This window comes from Choloepus didactylus, chromosome 1 (assembly GCF_015220235.1).
Source record: "Choloepus didactylus isolate mChoDid1 chromosome 1, mChoDid1.pri, whole genome shotgun sequence".
NCBI lineage: Eukaryota > Metazoa > Chordata > Mammalia > Pilosa > Megalonychidae > Choloepus > Choloepus didactylus.
The window spans coordinates 88117136-88131544 of record NC_051307.1 but is presented as its reverse complement, the minus strand read 5'-3'; the positions used below and the strand labels follow the sequence as shown (position 1 = coordinate 88131544).

The 14409-nt window shown below is 38.9% G+C and overlaps 1 protein-coding gene across 1 annotated transcript in view; it reads right to left on the bottom strand.

Annotated features, from left to right (window-relative positions):
• FBXO40 (F-box protein 40) overlaps positions 1-14409 on the bottom strand; it is a 31881-nt gene that overhangs the window by 3869 nt on the left and 13603 nt on the right. The gene's annotated exons all lie outside the window — the stretch shown is intronic.

Here is a 14409-nt window from a genome sequence, read left to right as displayed (position 1 = left end):
CTATTAGGAAAGAGAGAAGCTCAGAAATGAACACAGGGGCAATACCTGCAGACTGGCTTTATTTGAATAGTATAAGGAAATGCCTTTCTGTTCTTCCCGTTCTTGGCTTTCAAAATTACCCTAATTTGAGTGTGCCTTAGTAGCTGCCACAGACATTTGGTAGTTCTTTCCTCAGCAGCCAATTCCTGTTTCTCCTTCCCATCAGTAGTCTTCCCAGCCAGCCATTTAGTTTGTGAGAATGACTAATACCAGCTCCAGGAGTGGACTAGAATGGTTTGATCTAATCAGCATGTTGACGCACATTCTCCCTCCCCAAACTACAGTGTTTTGTTCTAGAATAGACACATGGTTCAAATCAGTGCAAATGTAAATCTAATCCACAACTTTTGTTTATGATATCAAGAAGCAGATTCTCTTTTTCCCTTTGGAATTGATCTCAGATGCTACAGTCCTATGAGCTGTCAGCAGCTACCAGGGACCACCGAAGCAGAACTATGTCTTAGAATGAAAACACTGTTAAGGAAAGAGAGGTGAGAAGGAGAAAGAAAGAAGCTCTTTGGGCAATTTTTTTGGAGCTACTAGATCAAGCCTTACTTGAAGCCATTACCTTTGGACTTTTTAGTTATATGGGCTGATACATTCCCTTTATAGTTTATACTACTTTATGTTGGTCTCTATTGCCTAAAATTAAAAGTCTCCTCTCTAATACTGTGGGGGCAAATGGATATTTCTAGGAGCCTGCTATGCAATTAAGCACCCTCTGGCCTTTGCACCTATAATGAGGTGGCAAGTTACAGGTTTTAAAATCTACCTATGAGGGTAGGCATAACCTGATACCCTTGCATCCTGCAAACCTCACTCCAATTTCTTGTCATTGTTCCTATAAGAAAATTAGTCTCGCCTGAGATTTTAGAACCTTTCCCTTTTCTCTTCAAAAGTATATTGGGAGACAGAAGAAGATGGTGGCATAGAGAGGAGTGGAAGCTAGTTTGTTCCCCTGGAACAACTAATAAACAACCAGGAACAACTAGTAAATAATCTGGAATAACTGGGGGGGACAAATGTGACTGTCCACTCATCATACACTAACCTGAATTGGGAGGAATGCCCAAGTTCGCAGCATAAAATCTGTAAGTAAAAACTGCACATCCAAGCCAGGAGACCCCTCCACCCATGGCCCAAACTGCACAGCCTTGTGATGCTAGAGAGCAGCGCTCTCTGAGCAGGCGAATATAGCTCAGCTGAGCTCCAACTGGGGTGTTAATTAACAAATGTGGACTGCTCAATACATGCTATGAATCCCCAATAAGCAGACAGAGGCTTTTGGTGATGACTGACCTTGGAGAGCCGGAGGGTGGCCATGGACTGACCCTGTAAGGGGCTTTCTGTCCCTTTTTCAGCTCAGTGGAGAAAGCCTCAGCGATATTCAGTTACCAGTGCTCTGACCCAGACAAGGGTGGAGATAGCACAGGCAGAGAGACTATTCAAATGTTAATGACCTCTCCCTATCAGGGGTATCTTCCCTAAGAGGAAAGAGGTGGGGCCCATCTCCACTACCCACCTTCCAATCAGAACCAGACCCCAGAGCCTGGGAGAAAACAGCCACAGGCCACACCTCCTTACACCAATCTGGAGCTACAGGCTGACAAGTACAACCTGCTGGGAAGAAAAGCACAGTGACTTGAGGCCTCACAGGGTGCATCAGTCTTCTAAGACACACCCTCAGGAAGATGTAATACTACTGCCTCCTTCTGAGACCTGAGCCAGTTTGGTCTGGGAAAACCTGATTGGGGTAACCAAAGAAACCAGATGCCTAGACAACAGAAAACTACAGCCTACACTAAGAAAAACAAAGTTATGGCCAAGTCAAAGGAGCAAACGTACACTTCAACTGAGATACAGAAATTGAAACAACTAATGCTAAATCAATTCAAAAAGTTTAGGGAAGATATGGTAAAAGAGATGAAGTGTATAATGAAAACACTGGGTGTATATAAGGTAGAAATCAAAAGTTTGAAAAAACAACTGGCAGAATCTATGGAAATGAAAGGCACAATGGAGACATACAACAGCAGATCTCAAGAGGCAGAAGAAAACACTCAGGAACTGGAGAACAAGATACCTGAAAGCCTAGACAGAGAAAAGAATGGAAAAATATGAGCAACATCTCTGGGAATTAAAGGACAACACTAAACACAGAAATGTATGTGTCATGGGTGTCCCAGAAGGAGAAGAGAAGGGAAAAGGGGCAGAAGCAATAATAGAGGAAATAATCAATGAAAATTTCCCATCTCTTATGAAAGACATAAAATTACAGATCCAAGAAGCACAGCATACCCCAAACAGAATAGATTTGAATAGGCCTACACCAAGACACTTAATAATCAGATTATCAAACATCAAAGATAAAGAGAGAATTCTGAAAGCAGCAAGAGAAAAACAATCCATCACATACAAAGGAAGCTTGATAAGACTATGTGCAGATTTCTCAATAGAAATCATGGAGGCAAGAAGGAAGTAGGGTGATATATTTAAGATACAGAAAGAGAAAAACCACCAACCAAGAATCCTATATCCAGCAAAACTGTCCTTTAAATATGAGGGAGAGTTTAAAATATTCTGTGACAAACAGACAATGAGAGAGTTTGTGAACAAGATACCTGCTCTACAGAAAACCTTAAAGGGAACACTGCAGACAGAAAGGAAAAGACAGGAGTGAGAGGTTTGGAACACAATTTTGGGAAATGGTAGCATAGTAATGTAAGTACACTGAACAAAGATGAGAGTGAGTATTGTTGAAAGAGGCAGGTTAGGAGCATGTGGGACACCAGAAGGAAAGAGGGAAGATAAAAACTGGGACTGTATAACTCAGTGAAACCTAGGGTGCTCAAAGATTGTAATAAAAGGTACAAATATGTTTTTACATGAGGTAGAACAAATGAATGTCAACATTGCAAGGTGTTAAAAAATAGGGTGGGATTGGAGGGAAAATACAATCAATGCAAACTAGAGACTATAATTAACAGAAACATTGTATTATGCTTCCTTTAATATAACAAAGACAATATAACAAAGCTAAATGTATATTGGGGGAGGGGGAGACACAGGGGAAGGGTATGGGACTCCTGGCATTGGTGATGTTGTCTGACTCTTTATTCTACTTTAGTTTAATGCTAGCTTCCTTTTGTTGCTTTCTAGCTATCATGTTTGTTTCTTTTCTCTCTCTTTCTTTTTTCTTTTTCTTTTGTCTCTCTATCTTCTTTGACTCTTCCTCCTACTTTGTGGAAGAAATGGAGATGTCCTTATATAGATAGTGGCGATGGTGCTGAGTATATAAATACGTGACTATACAGGGAACCATCAATTTTTTTACTTAGGATGGAATGTATGGTGTGTGAACTAAACTGTCTTAAAAAAATGGGTTGATGAAGAAACCTTGAGGGCACTATATTGAGTGAAATAAGACAGACACATAAGGACAAATATTGCAGGTTCTCACTGATATGGACTAATTATATCAAACTCAAAGACATGAAATCTAAGTTACCAGGATATAGAACAAAGCTAAGGAATGGGGAGTAGTTGCTTATTATGAGCAGAACGTTCAACTAGCATGAAAGTAAAACATTTGAAAATGGAACAGAGGTGATGGTAGCACATTGTGAGAATAACTAACAGTGCTGAATGGTGTGGAAAGGGGAAGCTCAGACTCACGTATGTCACCAGAAAGAAAGTTGGAGGTTAAATGATGGGAATGTATAAAACAGTGAATCTTGTGGTGGACAATATCCGTGTTTAACTGTACAAATATTAGAAATCTCTCATGGACTAGAACAAATGTATGACACTATAAAAGTTAATAATAGAGGGGCATATAGGGAAAAATACACTATTGCAAACTCTATACTACAGTTAGTAGTATTTTAACATTCTTTCCTCAACAGTAACAAATGTACTATACCAAAACTATGAATCAATAATGGAGGGGAGTTGGTTTAGGGGTACGGGAGGATTTGAGTTTCATTTTTTTTTTTTTGTCTTTATTTCTTTTCTGGAGTAATGAAAATGTTCTAAAAATTAAAAAAAAATTAATTGTGGTGATGGATGCACAGCTGCATGATAGTACCATGGGCAATTGATTGTATACTTTCAATCTTTGTAAAATTGTATGGTATATGAACAATCTCAATAAAAAAAAAAGATTTAAAAAAGTATATTTAAATAGGAACATAATTTAGCCCCAACTAAGTTCTTTCTTCCCTTTTGCAAGAAAATTAGTTTATCCCAAATGATATCCAAGAGTGGTTAGCAATCACTGAATTGGGGACAAACTTGAGCCAAAGGAATAATGGGATTTCTAGTATATAAATTAGATTATTTATGCTGAGTGAAATATGCCAGACACAAAAAGAGAGAGATTGTGTTACCACTAATGGAACTCTGTGAAAAATGTAAAGTAAATATTTATTATTGTAGAATGTAGGGGATATAGACATGGACAGCAACTAGTGAAGTGGGAACGATAATCTAATAAGACCAGATAAGCTATTGAGGGTGATCTCAGTGTTATGGGAATGCTCGGGAATGATTATAGTTTGCAAACTTTCTTGCGTATGGTAGGATCATGTTGGAAGCAATGTAGTTATTTTAGGTTATTTGTTTTCTTATTCCTTTATGTTGTTAGGGTTTTTTAATTTTCTTGGGGTATGGTAGGGACATGTTGGAAGCAATACAGTTATTTTAGGTTATCTGTTTTTCTTAATCCTTTGGTTTTGTTTGAATTGTTTTTGTTTTGTTATGTTTTTGATAAAGTAAAAACAAAAGCTATTGCATTAAAAAATTAGCTTTAATGTAGTTATTTTAGGTTATTTGGTTTTTCTTATACCTTTGTTTGTGGTTTGTTAATTTTCTTGGGATATGGTAGTAACATATTGGAAGCAATGTAGTTATTTTAGATTGTTTTTCTTTTTTTTCTTTTTTTTCTTTTTTTAATCTTCATTTTATTAAGATATATTCACATACCATGCAGTCATACAAAACAAATCGTACATTCAATTGTTCACAGTACCATTACATAGTTGTACATTCATCACCTAAATCAATCCCTGACACCTTCATTAGCACACACACAAAAATAACAAGAATAATAATTAAAGTGAAAAAGAGCAATTGAAGTAAAAAAGAACACTGGGTACCTTTGTCTGTTTGTTTGTTTGTTTCCTTCCCCTATTTTTCTACTCATCCATCCATAAACTAGACAAAGTGGAGTGTGGTCCTTATGGCTTTCCCAATCCCATTGTCACCCCTCATAAGCTACATTTTTATACAATTGCCTTCGAGATTCATGGGTTCTGGGTTGTAGTTTGATAGTTTCAGGTATCCACCACCAGCTACCCCAATTCTTTAGAACCTAAAAAGGGTTGTCTAAAGTGTGCATAAGAGTGCCCACCAGAGTGACCTCTCGGCTCCTTTTGGAATCTCTCTGCCACTGAAGCTTATTTCATTTCCTTTCACATCCCCCTTTTGGTCAAGAAGATATTCTCCATCCCACGATGCCAGGTCTACATTCCTCCCCAGGAGTCATATTCCATGTTGCCAGGGAGATTCACTCCCCTGGGTGTCTGATCCCACATAGGGGGGAGGGCAGTGATTTCACCTTTCAAGTTGGCTTAGCCAGAGAGAGAGGGCCACATCTGAGCAACAAAGAGGCATTCGGGAGGAGGCTCTTAGGCACAATTATAGGGAGGCCTAGCCTCTCCTTTGCAGCAACCATCTTCCCAAGGGTAAAACCTATGGTAGAGGGCGCAACCCATCAAACCACCAGTCCCCTATGTCTGTGGTCATGTTAGCAACCATCGAGGTGGCGTAGGCCAACACCCCTGCATTCTCCACAGGCTCCTCAAGGGGGCACTACATATTTTTTTCCTTGTTTTTCTTTTTTTTTTTTTAACTTTCCTTTCTTCTTTAAATCAACTGTATGAAAAAAAATTAAAGAAAACAAACATACAATAAAAGAACATTTCAAAGAGACCATAACAAGGGAGTAAGAAAAAGACAACTAACCTAAGATAACTGCTTTACTTCCAACCTGTTCCTACTTTACCCCAAGAAAGTTACCTAATATAGCAACATTTCTCTGAACTTGTTCCTACAACATCCATCAGAAATTAACAGACCATAGTCATTCCTGGGCATCCCTAGAACGTTAAATAGCTTATCTGTTCTTCTTGGATTATTGTTCCCCCTTCCTTAATTGCTCTCTATTGCTAGTTCCCCTACATTCTACATTATAAACCATTTGTTTTACATATTTCAAAGTTCACATTAGTGGTAGCATATAATATTTGTCTTTTTCTGCCTGGCTTATTTCACTCAGCATTATGTCTTCAAGGTTCATCCATGTTGTCATACGTTTCACAACATCGTTCCTCCTTACTGCCATGCAGTATTCCATCGTGTGTCTACACCACATTTTATCTGTCCACTCATCTGTTGAAGGACATTTGGGTTGTTTCCATCTCTTGGCAATTGTGAATAATGCTGCTATGAACATTGGCGTGCAGATATCTGTTCGTGTCACTGCTTTCCGATCTTCCGGGTATATACCAAGAAGTGCAATCGCTGGATCAAACGGTAACTCTATATCTAGTTTTCTAAGGAACTGCCAGACTGACTTCCAGACTGGCTGAACCATTATACAGTCCCAACAACAATGAATAAGAGTTCCAATTTCTCCATATCCCCTCCAGCATTTGTAGTTTCCTCTTTGTTTAATGGCAGCCATTCTAATCAGTGTTAGATGGTATCTCATTGTGGTCTTAATTTGCATCTCTCTAATAGCTAGTGAAGCTGAACATTTTTTCATGTGTTTCTTGGCCATTTGTATTTCCTCTTCAGAGAACTGTCTTTTCATATCTTTTGCCCATTTTATAATTGGGCTGTCTGTACTATTGTCATTGAGTTGTAGGATTTCTTTATATATGCAAGATATCAGTCTTTTGTCAGATACATGGTTTCCAAAAATTTTTTCCCATTGAGTTGGCTGCCTCTTTACCTTTTTGATAAATTCCTTTGAGGTGCAGAAACTTCTAAGCTTGAAGAGTTCCCATTTATCTATTTTTTCTTTTGTTGCTTGTGCTTTGGGTGTAAACTCTAGGAAGTGGCCGCCTAATACAAGGTCTTGAGGATGTTTTCCTACATTACCTTCTAGGAGTTTTATGGTACTTTCTTTTATATTGAGATCTTTCGTCCATTTTGAGCACATTTTTGCGTAGGGTGTGAGGTAGGGGTCCTCTTTCATTCTTTTGGATATGGATATCCAACTCTCCCAGCCCCATTGTTGAAACAACCATTATGACTCAGTTTAGTGACTTTGGGGACCTTATCAAAGATCAGTCGGAGGGAGGGGGCAAGATGGTGGACTGGTGAGCTGTATGCCTTAGTTATTCCTCCAGGAAAGTAGGTAGAAAGCCAGGAACTGTGTGGAATGGACACCACAGAACAATCTGACTTTGGGCATACTTCATACAACACTCATGAAAACGTCGAACTGCTGAGATCAGCGAAATCTGTAAGTTTTTGTGGCCAGGGGAGCCGCACCCCTCCCTGCCAGGCTCAGTCCCGTGGGAGGAGGGGCTGTCAGCTCCGGGAAGGAGAAGGGAGAACTGCAGTGGCAGCCCTTATCAGAAACTCATTCTACTGATCCAAACTCCAACCATAGATAGACTGAGACCAGACACCAGAGAATCTGACAGCAGCTAGCCCAGCAGAGAGGAGACAGGCATAGAAAAAAACAACATGAAAAACTCCAAAATAAAAGCGGAGGATTTTTGGAGTTCTGGTGAACATAGAAAGGGGAAGGGCAGAGCTCAGGCCCTGAGGCTCATATGCAAATCCTGAAGAAAAGCTGATCTCTATGCACTGTGGACCTTTCCTTAATGGCCCTAATTGCCTTCTCTCTTAGCATTTCAATAACTCATTAGATCTCTGAGGAGGGCCCCCCCCTTTTTTTTTTAATCCTTTTTTCTTTTTCTAAAACAATTATTCTAAGAAGCCCAATACAGAAAGCTTCAAAGACTTGCAATTTGGGCAGGTCAACACAAGAGCAGAACTAAGAGAGCTCTGAGACAAAAGGCAATAATCCAATGGCTGAGAAAATTCACTAAACACCACAACTTCCCAAGAAAAGGGGGGTGTCTGCTCACAGCCATCATCTTGCTGGACAGGAAACACTCCTGCCCGTCGCCAGCCCCATAGCCCAGAGCTGCCACAGACAACCCAGTGTGATGGAAGTGATTCAAATAACAGGCACACACCACAAAACTGGGTGTGGACATTAGCCTTCCCTGCAACCTCAGCTGATTGTCCCAGAGTTGGGAAGTTGGAGTAGTGTGAATTAACAAAGCCCCATTCAGCCATCATTTCAGCAGACTGGGAGCCTTCCTACACAGCCCAGCAGCCAAGAACTGCCCTGGGGGGATGGCACTCACCTGTCACATACCACGGTCATCCCTAAACAGAGGACCCGGGGTGTACAGCCTGGAAGACAAGCCCACTTGCAAGTCTCAGGAGCCATACACCAATACCAAGGATTTGTGGGTCAGTGGCAGAGACAAACTGTGGCAGGACTGAACCTAAGGATTAGATTATTGCAGCAGCTTTAAAACTCTAGGATCACCAGGGAGATTTGATTGTTAGAGCCACCCCCCCTCCCTGACTGCCCAGAAACACGCCCCATATACAGGGCAGGCAACAACAACTACACACGCAAGCTTGGTACACCAATTGGACCCCACAAGACTCACTCCCCCACTCACCAAAAAGGCTAAGCAGGGGAGAACTGGCTTGTGGAGAACAGGTGGCTCGTGGACGCCACCTGCTGGTTAGTTAGAGAAAGTGTACTCCACGAAGCTGTAGATCTGATAAATTAGAGATAAGGACTTCAATTGGTCTACAAATCCTAAAAGAACCCTATCAAGTTCAGCAAATGCAACGAGGCCAAAAACAACAGAAAATTATAAAGCATATGAAAAAACCAGACGATATGGATAACCCAAGCCCAAGCACCCAAATCTAAAGCTCAGAAGAGACACAGCACCTAGAGCAGCTACTCAAAGAACTAAAGATGAACAATGAGACAATAGTACGGGTTACAAAGGATATCAAGAAGACCCTAGAAGAGCATAAAGAAGACATTGCAAGACTAAATAAAAAAATGGATGATCTTATGGAAATTAAAGAAAATGTTGAACAAATTAAAAAGATTCTGGACACTCATAGTACAAGACTAGAGGAAGTTGAACAACGAATCAGTGACCTGGAAGATGACAGAATGGAAAGTGAAAGCATAAAAGAGAGAATGGGGAAAAAAATTGAAAAAATCAAAATGGACCTCAGGGATATGATAGATAATATGAAACGTCCAAATATAAGACTCATTGGTGTCCCAGAAGGGGAAGAAAAGGGTAAAGGTCTAGGAAGAGTATTCAAAGAAATTGTTGGGGAAAACTTCCCAAATCTTCTAAACAACATAAATACACAAATCATAAATGCTCAGCGAACTCCAAATACAATAAATCCAAATAAACCCACTCCGAGACATAAAACACAGAAGGAGCAAGTTCTGAAAGCAGCAAGAGAAAAGCAATTCACCACATGCAAAGGAAACAGCATAAGACTAAGTAATGACTACTCAGCAGCCATCATGGAGGCGAGAAGGCAGTGGCACAATATATTTAAAATTCTGAGTGAGAAAAATTTCCAACCAAGAATACTTTATCCAGTAAAGCTCTCCTTCAAATTTGAGGGAGAGCTTAACTTTTTCACAGACAAACAAATGCTGAGAGAATTTTCTAACAAGAGACCTGCCCTGCTGGAGATACTAAAGGGAGCCCTACAGACAGAGAAACAAAGAAAGGACAGACAGACTTGGAGAAAGGTTCAGTACTAAAGAGATTTGGTATGGATACAATAAAGGATATTAATAGAGAGAGGGGAAAAATATGACAAACATAAACCAAAGGATAAGATGGCTGATTCAAGAAATGCCTTCACGGTTATAACGTTGAATGTAAATGGATTAAACTCCCCAATTAAAAGATATAGATTCGCAGAGTGGATGAAAAAAAGTGAACCATCAATATGTTGCATACAAGAGACTCATCTTACGCACAGGGACACAAAGAAACTGAAAGTGAAAGGATGGAAAAAAATATTTCATGCAAGCTGCAGCCAAAAGAAAGCAGGTGTAGCAATATTAATCTCAGATAAAATAGACATTAAATGCAGGGATGTTTTGAGAGACAAAGAAGGCCACTACATACTAATAAAAGGGGCAATTCAACAAGAAGAAATAACAATCGTAAATGTCTATGAACCCAATCAAGGTGCCACAAAATACATGAGAGAAACACTGGCAAAACTAAAGGAAGCAATTGATGTTTCCACAATAATTGTGGGAGATTTCAACACATCACTCTCTCCCATAGATAGATCAACCAGACAGAAGACCAATAAAGAAATTGAAAACCTAAACAATCTGATAAATGAATTGGATTTAACAGACATATACAGGACATTACATCCCAAATCACCAGGATACACATACTTTTCTAGTGCTCATGGAACTTTCCCCAGAATACATCATATGCTGGGACATAAAACAAGCCTCAATAAATTTAAAAAGATTGAAATTATTCAAAGCACATTCTCTGACCACAATGGAATACAATTAGAAGTCAATAACCATCAGAGACTTAGAAAATTCACAAATACCTGGAGGTTAAACAACACACTCCTAAACAATCAGTGGGTTAATGAATAAATAGCAAGAGAAATTGCTAAATATATAGAGACGAATGAAAATGAGAACACAACATACCAAAACATATGGGATGCAGCAAAAGCAGTGCTAAGGGGGAAATTTATAGCACTAAACGCATATATTAAAAAGGAAGAAAGAGCCAAAATCAAAGAACTAATGGATCAACTGAAGAAGCTAGAAAATGAACAGCAAACCAATCCTAAACCAAGTAGAAAAAAAGAAATAACAAGGATTAAAGCAGAAATAAATGACATAGAGAACAAAAAAAACAATAGAGAGGATAGATATCACCAGAAGTTGGTTCTTTGAGAAGATCAACAAGATTGACAAGCCCCTAGCTAGACTGACAAAACCAAAAAGAGAGAAGACCCATATAAACAAAATAATGAATGAAAAAGTTGACATAACTGCAGATCCTCAAGAAATTAAAAAAATTATAAGAGGATACTATGAACAACTGCATGGCAACAAACTGGATAATGTAGAGGAAATGGACAATTTCCTAGAAACATATGAACAACCTAGACTGACCAGAGAAGAAATAGAAGAACTCAACCAACCCATCACAAGCAAAGAGATCCAATCAGTCATCAAAAATCTTCCCACAAATAAATGCCCAGGGCCAGATGGCTTCACAGGGGAATTCTACCAAACTTTCCAGAAAGAACTGACACCAATCTTACTCAAACTCTTTCAAAATATTGAAGAAAATGGAACACTACCTGACTCATTTTATGAAGCTAACATCAATCTAATACCAAAAACAGACAAAGATGCTACAAAAAAGGAAAACTACCGGCCAATCTCCCTAATGAATATAGATGCAAAAATCCTCAACAAAATACTTGCAAATCGAATCCAAAGACACATTAAAAAAATCATACACCATGACCAAGTGGGGTTCATTCCAGGCATGCAAGGATGGTTCAACATAAGAAAATCAATCAATGTATTACAACACATTAAGAAGTCAAAAGGGAAAAATCAAATGATCATCTCAATAGATGCTGAAAAAGCATTTGACAAAATCCAACATCCGTTTTTGATAAAAACACTTCAAAAGGTAGGAATTGAAGGAAACTTCCTCAACATGATAAAGAGCATATATGAAAAACCCACAGCCAGCATAGTACTCAATTGTCAGAGACTGAAAGCCTTCCCTCTAAGATCAGGAACAAGACAAGGATGCCTGCTGTCACCACTGTTATTCAACATTGTGCTGGAAGTGCTAGCCAGGGCAATCCGGCAAGACAAAGAAATAAAAGGCATCCAAATTGGAAAAGAAGAAGTAAAACTGTCATTGTTTGCAGATGATATGATCTTATATCTAGAAAACCCTGAGAAATCGACGATACAGCTACTAGAGCTAATAAACAAATTTAGCAAAGTAGCAGGATACAAGATTAATGCACATAAGTCAGTCATGTTTCTATATGCTAGAAATGAACAAACTGAAGAGACACTCAAGAAAATGATACCATTTTCAATAGCAACTAAAAAAATCAAGTACCTAGGAATAAACTTAACCAAAGATGTAAAAGACCTATACAAAGAAAACTACATAACTCTACTAAAAGAAATAGAAGGGGACCTTAAAAGATGGAAAAATATTCCATGTTCATGGATAGGAAGACTAAATGTCATTAAGATGTCAATTCTACGCAAACTCATCTACAGATTCAATGCAATCCCAATCAAAATTCCAACAACCTACTTTGCAGACTTGGAAAAGCTAGTTATCAAATTTATTTGGAAAGGGAAGATGCCTCGAATTGCTAAAGACACTCAAAAAAAGAAAAACAAAGTGGGAGGACTTACACTCCCTGACTTTGAAGATTATTATAAAGCCACAGTTGCCAAAACAGCATGGTACTGGCACAAAGATAGACATATAGATCAATGGAATCGAATTGAGAATTCAGAGATAGACCCTCAGATCTATGGCCGACTGATCTTTGATAAGGCCCCCAAAGTCACTGAACTGGGTCATAATGGTCTTTTCAACAAATGGGGCTGGGAGAGTTGGATATCCATATCCAAAAGAATGAAAGAGGACCCCTATCTCACCCCCTACACAAAAATTAACTCAAAATGGACGAAAGATCTCAATATAAAAGAAAGTACCATAAAACTCCTAGAAGATAATGTAGGAAAACTTCCTCAAGTCCTTGTATTAGGCGGCCACTTCCTAGACTTTACAACCAAAGTACAAGCAACAAAAGAAAAAATAGATAAATGGGAACTCCTCAAGCTTAAAAGTTTCTGCACCTCAAAGGAATTTCTCAAAACAGTAAAGAGGCAGCCAACTCAATGGGAAAAAATTTTTGGAAACCATGTATCTGACAAAAGACTGATATCTTGCATATATAAAGAAATCCTACAACTCAATGACAGTAGTACAGACAGCCCAATTATAAAATGGGCAAAGGATATGAAAAGACAGTTCTCTGAAGAGGAAATACAAATGGCCAAGAAACACATGAAAAAATGTTCAGCTTCACTAGCTATTAGAGAGACGCAAATTAAGACCACAATGAGATACCATCTAACACTGGTTAGAATGGCTGCCATTAAACAAACGGGAAACTACAAATGCTGGAGGGGATGTGGAGAAATTGGAACTCTTATTCATTGTTGGTGGGACTGTATAATGGTTCAGCCACTCTGGAAGTCAGTCTAGCAGTTCCTTAGAAAACTAGATATAGAGTTACCGTTTGATCCAGCGATTGCACTTCTCGGTATATACCCAGAAGGTCGGAGCAGTGACACGAACAGATATCTGCACGCCAATGTTCATAGCAGCATTATTCACAATTGCCAAGAGATGGAAACAACCCAAATGTCCTTCAACAGATGAGTGGATAAATAAAATGTGGTATATACACACGATGGAATACTACGTGGCAGTAAGAAGGAACGATCTCTTGAAACATATGACAACATGGATGAACCTTGAAGACATAATGCTGAGCGAAATAAGCCAGGCACAAAAAGAGAAATATCATATGCTACCACTAATGTGAACTTTGAAAAATGTAAAACAAATGGTTTATAATGTAGAATGTAGGGGAACTAGCAATAGAGAGCAATTAAGGAAGGGGGAACAATAATCCAAGTAGAGCAGATAAGCTATTTAACGTTCTGGGGATGCCCAGGAATGACTATGGTCTGTTAATTTCTGATGGATATAGTAGGAACAAGTTCACAGAAATGTTGCTATATTAGGTAACTTTCTTGGGGTAAAGTAGGAACATGTGGGAAGTTAAGCAGTTATCTTAGGTTAGTTGTCTTTTTCTTACTCCCTTGTTATGGTCTCTTTAAAATGTTCTTTTATTGTATGTTTGTTTTCTTTTTAACTTTTTTTTCATACAGTTGATTTAAAAAAGAAGTTAAAGTTAAAAAAAAAAAAAAAGTAAAACAAGGAAAAAAAGATGTAGTGCCCCCTTGAGGAGCCTGTGGAGAATGCAGGGGTACTTGCCTACCCCACCTCAATGGTTGCTAACATGACCACAGATATAGGGGACTGGTGGTTTGATGGGTTGAGCCCTCTACCATAGGTTTTACCCTTGGGAAGATGGTTGCTGCAA